Source organism: Lithobates pipiens, unplaced genomic scaffold (assembly GCF_037356315.1).
Source record: "Lithobates pipiens isolate NorthernLeopardFrog02 unplaced genomic scaffold, aLitPip1_a1.2 Scaffold_23, whole genome shotgun sequence".
Classification (NCBI taxonomy): Eukaryota; Metazoa; Chordata; class Amphibia; order Anura; family Ranidae; genus Lithobates; species Lithobates pipiens.
The window spans coordinates 132,265,100-132,277,120 of record NW_027507785.1 but is presented as its reverse complement, the minus strand read 5'-3'; positions in this window follow the sequence as shown (position 1 = coordinate 132,277,120).

Sequence of the window (12,021 nt, the reverse complement as noted above, 5' to 3'; positions counted from 1 at the left end):
CAGGACTGGTATCAGTGGTATGGTAATAGGCTTGTACACGTATAATATTCTTTCTTCCAAATATAGAAAGAATATTATACTTGACTGCTGCCCTTCTGCTGCAGTCTGCTAATCATTCACAACCTACTTGTTCCACAAAGCTCCTTATAAGGACTGGTAACTTAGTCTGTCTAGGGTGCTACAGTACATAGGGCTGAGTGAGGTACAGTCTGCTATTCTATAAGGACTGGTATAGGTCCACAATACATAGGGTTGAGGTGCACTACTGCTGTCCGCTGCCCTATACTGCAGCAGTCCTTCATCGGTATAGGGACTGACGTACAGTCTGCTAATCACTCACACACAACCTACTTGTTCCACAAAGGTCCTTATAAGGACTGGTAAGGTATAGGGTACTACAGTACATAGGGTTGAGTGAGGTACAGTCTGCCATTCTATAAGGACTGGTATAGGTCCACAATACATAGGGTTGAGGTGCACTACTGCTGACCGCTGCCCTATACTGCAGCAGTCCTTCATCGGTATAGGGGCTGACGTACAGTCTGCTAATCACTCACACACAACCTACTTGTTCCACAAAGGTCCTTATAAGGACTGGTAAGGTATAGGGTACTACAGTACATAGGGTTGAGGGAGGTACAGTCTGCCATTCTATAAGGACTGGTATAGGTCCACAATACATAGGGTTGAGGTGTTCTACTGTTGACCGCTGCCCTATACTGCAGCAGTTCTTCATCGGTATAGGGACTGACGTACAGTCTGCTAATCACTCACACACAACCTACTTGTTCCACAAAGGTCCTTATAAGGACTGGTAAGGTATAGGGTACTACAGTACATAGGGTTGAGTGAGGTACAGTCTGCCATTCTATAAGGACTGGTATAGGTCCACAATACATAGGGTTGAGGTGCACTACTGCTGACCGCTGCCCTATACTGCAGCAGTCCTTCATCGGTATAGGGACTGACGTACAGTCTGCTAATCACTCACACACAACCTACTTGTTCCACAAAGGTCCTTATAAGGACTGGTAACTTGGTCTGTCTAGGGTGCTACAGTACATAGGGTTGAGTGAGGTACAGTCTGCCATTCTATAAGGACTGGTATAGGTCCACAATACATAGGGTTGAGGTGCACTACTGCTGATCGCTGCCCTATACTGCAGCAGTCCTTCATCGGTATAGGGACTGACGTACAGTCTGCTAATCACTGACAAGGAGGAGGTTGGTCCCCGGTGTTGCTGCCTACTCCGAGATCTCTACTTATAGCGGTGGAGAAGGTGACGTCGACGATGACGTGTCTAGTGATGTCACGTGGGTGCCCACAAGAGAGGAAGAGGAGGGGAGTTCAGAGGGAGATATGGACCAGCAGATAGGGAGGAGAAGCAGGAATAACTTACATTTCACAGGAGGGACAAAGCAGACTGCAAATGTATCAGGAGCGAGTCATCGACCATGTACGTCCACATCTGGCGCTCCCAGGACACCGGCACATGGCTCCGCAGTGTGGGCTTTTTTAAACGTGTCCGCTGCTGACAATAGCGTTGCCATCTGCAATCTTTGCAGTCAACGCATTAGTCGCGGTAAGCCCAACACTTACCTAGGGACGACCGCCTTAAGAAGGCACATGAACAGCCATCACCGAGCCGAGTGGGAGCAACGGAACACACAAAGCCACACTCCAGGCTCTCACCGTCCAGCCTCATCTTCTACTTCTCCTTCTCCTCCCAATTGTCCTCCACTCCCCCTTCCATCACGCCAAGCTCACGTTTTTCTGCAAAAAGGCAGGCTTCCATGGGCCTAATGTTCGAGCGTAAAAAAATTATGACGCCGGATAACCCTCTTGCCCAGTGGTTGACGGCTGGCTTGTCAGAACTCATAGCCCGCCAACTACTGCCATATAAACTGGTGGACTCGGAGGCCTTTCGCAAATTTGTGGCCATTGGAACACCACAATGGAAGGTCCCAGGAAGGAAGTATTTCTCAGAGAAGGGCATCCCAGAGCTATATGGCCATGTTCAGCGGCAAGTGAATGTATCTCTGGCACACAGTGTCGGTGCCAAGATACATCTGACCACAGACACGTGGTCTAGCAAACACGGGCAGGGAAGGTATATCACTTTTAGTGCCCACTGGGTGAACCTTCTGACGGCCGTCAAGCATGTAACCCGTGGCACCCGTGTAGATTTGGTTTTACCGCCACGGATTGCATGCAGGCCTGACTCTTCTTCTCCTCCTCCTCCTACTCCATCCTCCTCCCTCTCCTCCTCGGCTGACTTCTTCTTTTCCGCTGCTAGCGTCTCTTCCGCTGCGCCGCCCAAGCTCCCCAGAACCTATTTGACATGCCAGGTGAGACGTTGCCATGCCGTGCTGCGTCTGTTGTGCCTGGAAGCCAAGAGCCACACTGGCCCGGCACTCCTTTCAGCTTTGCATTCACAGGCAGATCAGTGGCTAACACCGCTCAATTTGACAGTTGGTAAAGTGGTGTGTGACAATGGTGCCAATCTGCTTAGCGCATTGAAACAGGGCAAAATCACGCACGTGCCATGCATGGCACACGTCTTAAACTTGGTTGTGCAGCGATTCCTTGTCAAATACCCTGAGGTCCAGGACATCTTGCGGCAGGCAAGGAAAATCTCGGCCCATTTCAGAAGATCTTACACGGCCATGGCTCGCCTTGCTGACATTCAGCGGCGACACAATCTGCCGGTCAGACGTCTTATTTGCGATTGCCCGACGCGATGGAACTCAACCTTCTATATGCTTGATAGGCTGCTCCAGCAACAACGTGCAGTTAACGTCTATCTGTATGAACTCTGCGGCAGAACAGGTTCTGGGGAGCTGTTTTTTTTTTACCGCGCCAGTGGCTGCTCATGCGCGACGCATGCAGACTTCTGCGCCCATTTGAGGAGATCACCAAACTGGTCAGTCGCAGCCATGGCACCATCAGTGACATGGTACCTTATGCCTTTTTTATGGAGCGTGCATTGCGTTGTGTCATTGATCAAGCTGTGGAGGAGCAGGAGCGGGAAGATGAGGAAGTCGCAATGCTGGATGAATTCCCAGGGGGGGCTACTCTATCTGAGACAAGTGAACAACAGGAGTCTGAAGAGGAGTCAGAGGAGGATGGTGCCAGGGAGGATGAGGAGGAGCAAGAAGAGCATGCTTTAAACCTTTCTGGGATCCCTGTTATGCGTGGATGGGGAGAGGAGAATGAAGAGGGCGACATTATCCTGGATGATGAGCAGGAGCCAGGCCACCACACCGCTTCCACTTTAGTGCAAATGGGGGCCTTCATGCTCCAGTGTTTTAATAGGGACCCCCGTATAAAAAGCATAAGGGTCAAGGACCAGTACTGGGTGGCAACGTACTTAGACCCCCAGTACAAACACAAAATGGCGGAAATGTTACCGCCGTCACAGAGGGCTGGCAGAATGGAGCACTTCCAGGCCTTGCTTCGAGAAATGCTGCATTCTGCCTTTGCGTGCGCTGGCAGAGGAGCAATTCCCACTCCCAGAGAAGGAGTTGCGGGTACCAATCCAACAGCGCCTGCAAGAAGAGGCCGGTTTGAAGATGTGTTGGTGACTTCGGATATGAGGTCATTCTTTCAGCCGACCCATCGACAGGTGTCATCCGGATCCAGCATCAGGGAACGCCTAGACCGTCAGGTGTCCGACTACATCGGGTTAACGGCCGATGTGGACGCTCTGAGGAGTGATGAACCCCTGGACTACTGGGTGGGCAGGCTTGACCTCTGGCCAGAGCTTGCCCAATTTGCAATCGAACTGTTGGCTTCCCCTTCATCCAGTGTCCTGTCCGAAAGGACGTTCAGCGCAGCAGGGGGGATCGTGACCGATAAGCGTACTCGCCTAGCTCACGACAGTGTTAACTACCTCACATTTCTAAAAATGAATGAGGCATGGATCTCGGAGGAATTCAACACATGTGACCAGTAGACCATGTATATGTCTATAAACAATTTTTTTAATCGAGCACAGAGACCTTTGGCTCACTTCCTTGTCCAAAAAAAGCACACCGTACTATGTGCCCGTACCCTCCTGTTTGAAGAGGTTGAGCGGTGTCATATTTCTACTGGGGCTGCTTATTATGAGGGGCTCCCACCATCGCTGTGCTGTGCTGACATCCTCCTGGGGCTGTACCTCTGCTGTGCATATTATGAGGGGCTCCCACCATCCCTGTGCTGTGCTGACTTCCTCCTGGGGCTGTACCTCTGCTGTGCATATTTTGAGGTGCTCCCACCATCCCTGTGCTATGCTCATTATGAGGGGCTCCCACCATCCCTGTGCTGTGCTGACTTCCTCCTGGGGCTGCTTATTATGAGGGGCTCCCACCATCCCTGTGCTATGCTGACATCCTCATGGGGCTGCTTATTATGAGGGGCTCCCACCATCCCTGTGCTATGCTGACATCCTCCTGGGGCTGCTTATTATGAGGGGCTCCCACCATCCCTGTGCTATGCTGACATCCTCCTGGGGCTGCTTATTATGAGGGGCTCCCACCATCCCTGTGCTATGCTGACATCCTCCTGGGGCTGCTTATTATGAGGGGCTCCCACCATCCCTGTGCTATGCTCATTATAAGGGGCTCCCACCATCCCTGTGCTATGCTCATTATGAGGGGCTCCCACCATCCCTGTGCTTTGCTCATTATGAGGGGCTCCCACCATCCCTGTGCTATGCTGACTTCCTCCTAGGGCTGCTTACGGTGCAGGTGTCAGTGCTGTATATCACGGTGCTGATGTCAGTACTCTCTATCACGGTGCTGCTGTCAGTGCTGTATATCACGGTGCTGGTGTTAGTGCTTTATGTCACGCTGCTGATGTCAGTGCTCTCTATCACGGTGCTGTTGTCAGATGACTCTATCACGGTGCAGGTGTCATTGCTGTATGTCACGCTGCTGATGTCAGTGCTCTCTATCACGGTGCTGCTGTCAGTGCTGCATTTCACGGTGCTGGTGTTAGTGCTTTATGTCACGCTGCTGATGTCAGTGCTCTCTATCATGGTGCTGTTGTCAGATGACTCTATCATGGTGCAGGTGTCATTGCTGTATGTCACGCTGCTGATGTCAGTGCTCTCTATCATGGTGCTGCTGTCAGTGCTGTATATCACGGTGCTGATGTCAGTACTCTCTATCACGGTGCTGCTGTCAGTGCTGTATATCACGGTGCTGGTGTTAGGTCTTTATGTCACGCTGCTGATGTCAGTGCTCTCTATCATGGTGCTGTTGTCAGATGACTCTATCATGGTGCAGGTGTCATTGCTGTATGTCACGCTGCTGATGTCAGTGCTCTCTATCACGGTGCTGCTGTCAGTGCTGTATTTCACGGTGCTGGTGTTAGTGCTTTATGTCACGCTGCTGATGTCAGTGCTCTCTATCACGGTGCTGCTGTCAGTGCTGTATATCACGGTGCTGGTGTTAGTGCTTTATGTCACGCTGCTGATGTCAGTGCTCTCTATCATGGTGCTGCTGTCAGTGCTGTATATCACGGTGCTGGTGTTAGTGCTTTATGTCACGCTGCTGATGTCAGTGCTCTCTATCACGGTGCTGTTGTCAGATGACTCTATCACGGTGCAGGTGTCATTGCTGTATGTCACGCTGCTGGTGATCATCTCCTGCACCCTCTTTGCCTACCCTGACCTTCCCTCTCCTCCATTGCCTTCATGCGCTCCACAGTACTGAATTGTCACAACAATTTCCCATATAAAAAAAGAATGCTTGTAGTTGTCGATCCCAGGTTCACCTCATACATGTGTTATGTCATTGGCCATGTGGTGGGACTATGTTTGCACAGCTATTAATTATTTTGTGGCTGCAAATTTGACCTGTAGGTTTGCGAAGTTCGCCTCCCATTGAAGTCAATGGGGCCCGCCGCGAACGTTCCGGTTCGCGAACTATCGTCCGCGTTCGCGGTCCGCGTTCGCGAAACGTCCCGTCAGAAGTTCGTCCATCACTACTCCAGACAACACTCTAACTCCTTTTAGGCCTGTAATCTGACAACAGCAGCCTCTGTCATGGCATTGTCAAACTCAGTGTAAAAAGTATTACTCCTTGGCAAGGTGGCCCAACATAGACACTCAGACTGGCAGAGGACTACTCACATGCGGTATACCCCAGTCGGCACACTTAAAACAACTCTCCTATATTACCTGCTTTAGTTTCTTTGTGTCCTGGAGTTTCCCTTAACTAAGCTCTTGCAGGAACTATCACTCAAAGAGGACACCCAGTAGCTTGTTTAATTTTTGAGCCAATTAAGAGAGGTGAACCTGAGATAAGGAAGAGGGGGGTGGGTTTGGGACAGGCATGGTGTGGGGGAATCTCAGGGTTTTAGAGTAGTGAATGGATCACCATGGGGTTCTGTGGTTAATTGTTAGTCTTGATTTCTAAAGTGGGATGTATTTAAGTCCTAGAAGAAAAAAATCAAAGCCCAAGTTAAAGTGAACAGAACCCTCTCCACCTAGCTGACTGCACTGAATCACACGTGATACTGTTGCCCACTGTTTTCTTTGATTTTCCTTTTGCCTTGAACTCTTTCTATGGAAAATCAGAGCAAATCCAGCATTACTGTCCTAGATACTGGAATGCCCCCACCTCAGAAAGTGGCTGCATATGCAGATGGTTGGCTGTGTTTCATAAATAATCCTACCATCTTGCTATCCATCCTGCAAGGGAAATTCTGCCTTTACAGTACACTTTCCAATTTCCAGATCAATTACCAATTATCAGAAGAATTAAACATTTCTATACTGCTCAAAATATTTCAAAATGAATGCATCAATTTACCACACAAATTGTGAGAATCCTCTAGGCACTATTATCCCACAGGACCTTTGGAATGCCGTTTCGGTCAATATACTCCTACTCTTTCATAGGATTAAACAGAACTTGACCCTTGCAGGCTTCTTCTCCTGATTTGGGAAAAAAAGATGAATGAAGATGAATATTCTACCTGTGCCTCCTACAAGCCCTTTCAATACAAATCCTTCCATTGTTTACAATATATTTGGCCAGAACATTCACCCATTTCCTCTATGCCCACAAACCACAGAGACTTATATTTGTTGTGCCATGGCTTAAAAAAAAAAGTCATGACAGCATTGCTCTCCCCGATATATCTTGCTACCAAGCAGTATGTCATTTATCCAGGGTGATAGATTGGTGCTGTCCTGCCCCCCCTTCAAAAAATGGATGGCCATAGAGCAAGCAGCAATCACTATTTGTTACCTTGATGCCCTGACAGAGTCTCTCGTGCAATCAAAGCTCATCCCACCACTGACACAACTTGAGCAATCTGCAAAATATTTTTTCAGGTGGGTGATATCTCCCTATAACCATTTCCCCTCTATTCTATATTGCAGAACCCAGTTTGCTCACCTGGAATGGAAGACCCACATTTCTTAGAACTAATACACTCCTGGCTTTACAGAGCACATCCTTTTCCCTTGTCCCTCCCTGGAACAGGTGGTGTTAGACCATCCCCTGGAATCCCTGGGATTCTAGTGAACAATCCAACTATCTGACTAAGATACTGACCTCAAACTTATGGTTTTCTTAGTCTCTCACTGTATTTGAAAGTGAACGTGTGAAAACAGAACCCCTCAAACTGTTTCCATATTGTACAACCTTCCCAGTTCTCCACCCAAAACAACTTCCCCTCATACTTTACAGAGGGAACAGGTCCTACAGCTTAAACAGGTACTACATGCTTGAAACCCAAATTTGTGGAAATTACCTAGAAATAGGGTTTAAGATCCTCACCTTCTGGTACTTATGTTTCTGCCATTGCCATACCTGAATGAAACACAAAAATTTATAGACTTCCCACTTCGACTAGACCAAGTCTTCTTTCTTTTACATCAAAATAATATACAAAGAAAAATGTAGAAACATACAATTTTCCACTCTCAGAAACTGCGTACCTGAGCTGTGAAAACAGTACACTTCCCATCCATAACCATATTTTTTTAAATAAAGTAAATTAGATCAAACAAATGGAGTGCCTTATTTCCTCCAGTAGGAGAACACTTGAAAAGTTTGGTGGACTTGGTTTTATTGGAACAATTTCTCTTCCAATTCTGTGTATAAAGCTCTCTTGCACAATGATCAATCATGGCTGAATTATTACCTCCCTCTAATACATTGCCACCTAGGTCATTGACCCTTTATGAAGGAGCAGTACCTCGCTACTTCTTTCCTTAGCCTCCCCTTCCCACCTTCTTCCTCTCTTTATAGCATTACTATCCTTCTTATACCTTTATTGTCAGTCAAATCTGTCCAATACATCACCCCATTATCCTCCCTTCACCCCTACTCCAGAGTTACCCCTATTAATACACAGGGTAGCTCATGCCATGTGATGGATACCACTTACCATTACATCCAAACACATCCAAAAAAGACACTAAGCCACAAATTTAGGGTTATGAAATGCCTTTTTTGCCATGCGTATGTGTTAAGGTTAAACGGATTTAACATTATATTATACATTATATGGGATTGGGTCTGAACAGTGTATGATTGAAGTATAAAAAGTACACACAGGAGGGATTTTGTCCCTTTTGCACTCTTGGCTCATGCCTGATGGCTCTCTCTGTTACCATCTCAAGCCCAGCTGATGATATCGTATCTATAGAACAGTTTTGCAATAAGTATATTTGATGTTTCTTGCTGTTATAGGCTTTGTAATATCTTCCTTTAGTATTTTCATGTTAGCTTTTTCCTATTTTCTTAGGATATAAATAAGATGTTGTTTTATTAAGCAGTGTGTTTGTTTTCTTAGCTAACCTTATATTATTTTAATATCAACAGTAACATGTTTTAATAGACAGTTTTCCACTAGTCGCTCTCCTTAATCCTCAAGAGATTGTATGCTCCTCTCAAATCAAGATTTGTGAAAACCATTGCTCCCTTGAGGTGATCAAATAACTCCGGAATCGGATAAGCATTCTTAATCGTGAAACGATTGATACCTCTATAATCAATACAAGGTCTCAGTTCATCGCTATTCTTGTTCACAAAGAAGAAACGAGCACCAGCAGGAGACGAGAATTTGCGGATGAAACCTCGAGAAAGTGCATCTGCAACATACTTCTCCATGGCCCTATCCTCCAAGACTGACAAACCGGCCATGAGGTGGCATGGCACCAGGTTGAAGGTCAATTGCGCAATCATACGACCGATGTGGAGACAAACTACTGGCTTGAACTTTGTCAAAGACATCACTAAAACCACAGTACTCCTCTGGCAGGGAGGAGAGTGAAGAGGTGCACAGGACCTTGGCTACCCTCTGGAAGCATGACTTACTGCATTGTGGTGACCAGGAGAGAACCTCAGCACAGAGCCAATCAAAAGAGGGGTTGTGCCTCTGTAACCAAGGATAACCAATAACCAGCGGAAACTTAGGTGAGGAAATAACTTGGAATTGGATTATCTCATAGTGAAGAGCCCCTACGGCTCTGAATCAACGCCACCTAAGGTCTGTCCGTGACAGGACCTCAAGGTTTGGGTGTTCCCTAGACAGATAGGACAAGACCTCAAAAAGTGACCTGCCTGGACACAATAAAGGCACAATCTCTCCCTCCTCCTAAGGGTTCTCTCTTCTGCAGAGAGGCGCTTGAAGCCCGAGTGCATGGTTTCATCTTAACAGACCAACTCGGTACCAGGAGGCATGGGAGGTGAGTGAGTCATGGGTGGGACTGCAAAGTTCAGTGAAAAATGTACGGTAGGCTTCCACAAGAGCTCCTTAAAAGGAAATCTTTCTCTGAGTCTGAAGTCAATGAGGATGGCAAATGTGAAATGTGAACTTCTCCAGCTCAATGGGTATATCTCAGGGTGCTATCTCATCCTTGATGATATCCGAGAGACCGTAGGAAAAAGCAGCCACAAGTGCCTCATTGTTCCAAGCAGCTTCTGTTGACAGAGTATGGAATTCAATGGCATAATCGGTACAGTTCTTGTACTCTGTTTGATGGACCATGAGGCACGTGTCAGCCGAAGTGGAGCGTGCAGGAACATCAAATACCCTTTTAAAAGAAGCCACAAACTCTGTGAAACTCAAGACAACAGGTTTTTGCATCTCCCATAAAGGGTTTGCCCAGGCCAAGGCTCTCTCAGAAAGCAAAGATATCACAAAACCTACTTTGCTTCTGTCCGTGGGAAACGCCTGGGCTAGCATCTCAAAGTATATGTCGGCCTGGTTGAGAAACTCTTTGCATTGGATTGGATCGCCCCCAAATCTCTGGGGAAGCAGAGCGGAACCAGACATACCTCTTATAGAGGTAATACTCAAGGCGGGTGCCTGCACAGAGACTGGAGCAGCAGCAGGGACAGCCTGCAACACAGATATTACTGCAGCCACAATGGGAGATTCTAGGTGAGCGTTTGTAAAGCCATTGCAAACTGATCCATGCGGTAATCCTGCTCATCCAACCTGGAAAAAATATTACCAACAAGTGGATTGACTGCATCTTCTGAATTCATGGCCTTCGCCTACTTTCAGAAACCATAAATCAGGGACAGAAGTAAAGTTAAATCACACTTGTTTATTAATAATAATAATAATAATAATAATAATAATAAAAGGGTAAACAGAGTAAATGTAGTCAAAACATAGCCAGAGTTCAGGAACCGGAATGGATAGTCAGACATCCCAAAGTGTCAGGGAGCCAGAGATGTGCATAGTAGAACAGCAAGCAGGATCTGGAGCCAGAAGGAATGTCAACCAAGCAAGTCTTTAACAGGAACACAGAAGAGCGTCTCTACATGTGACCAAGGCGAAGGCAGAGATCATCTGCTCTGGACGGCTTAAGTAGGCAGGACAGACGAGATGGTTAACATCAACAGATCAGTCACTGTGGAGAGAAAGGATCTGGCAATTAGCCAACAGCTGAGCAGCCAGCTTTGACAAGGAAGGGCTGAGCCCAACCCTGACACCATCATAATGTTCTTACCAGTAGCCCAGTGAAGGTATTAGACGAATTCATGTATCATCTTACTACTCTATATGCTGCTCCCACCTACATGGATACCCCAGGCATCACTTCTTTTTTGGATCAACTTTCCTTGCCAAAGCTGTCGTTGGCTCACAAATCCCTTATGGATCGTGACGTTCAGGTTCCTGAGGTCCTCCAATATATTAAAGATTGGAAAATAGGCAAATGGCTGGGCCCTGATGGTTACACAGCACTATACCCCATCTGGTGGCCTTGTATAATTCAGTCAAAAATGGTTTGGCTTTATCCCCAAACTTATTGACCGCCAACATTGTGATGCCTCCTAAACCTGATTGTGACCATTCCTCTTGGTCTAATTTCAGGCTTATCTCTCTAATTAATATTGATAGGAAAATCCTTACAAAAATCCTAATTGTCTAAACTCCTTTTCAACCGTCTATATCTATTGGATGTTGGCTGACCTGAGAAGCACTTTTCCCTTTCAGTGGCCTACCACTTTGCCATACTTGTGAATTCAGCTGTCGTCATCATACGAATGACTCTAGCAGGCTGATTTCACTTCTCTGTTTAGACACCTGACTGAGCTGTTGTTCTCTTGGACTCACCTCTCCTTGTTCTGGTTTGGCAGGATTGCTGCAGTCCGCATGACCTATCTTCCAAAATTGCTATATGCCTTGTGTGTCTTACCAGTTTTCGATTCCTTCACATTGTATGGATACCAACGCAAGCTTTTAAAAATTTATCTGGAGATCCTCTAGACCTAAAATCAATAAGCAGGTTCTATTTACTAGTAGGATCAATGGTGACCTCTCATTTCTGAAGCTTCAGGCTTATTCCATAGTGGCTAACATTGCCCCTCTGTCACATCTTCATGAGACCCATAACCTTCCACTGTGGACCACTATGGATCTTATAGACTCTCACCCCACTCCTTTATTCACTCTAACTTGGATTTCCACTGCCCTTCGCCCAGCGACACTTTGTCCCATTCTATCATACACCTTCTGTCAAACTTTTGAAGGACCTGATTTTACCTCATCTCTCAGTGCTA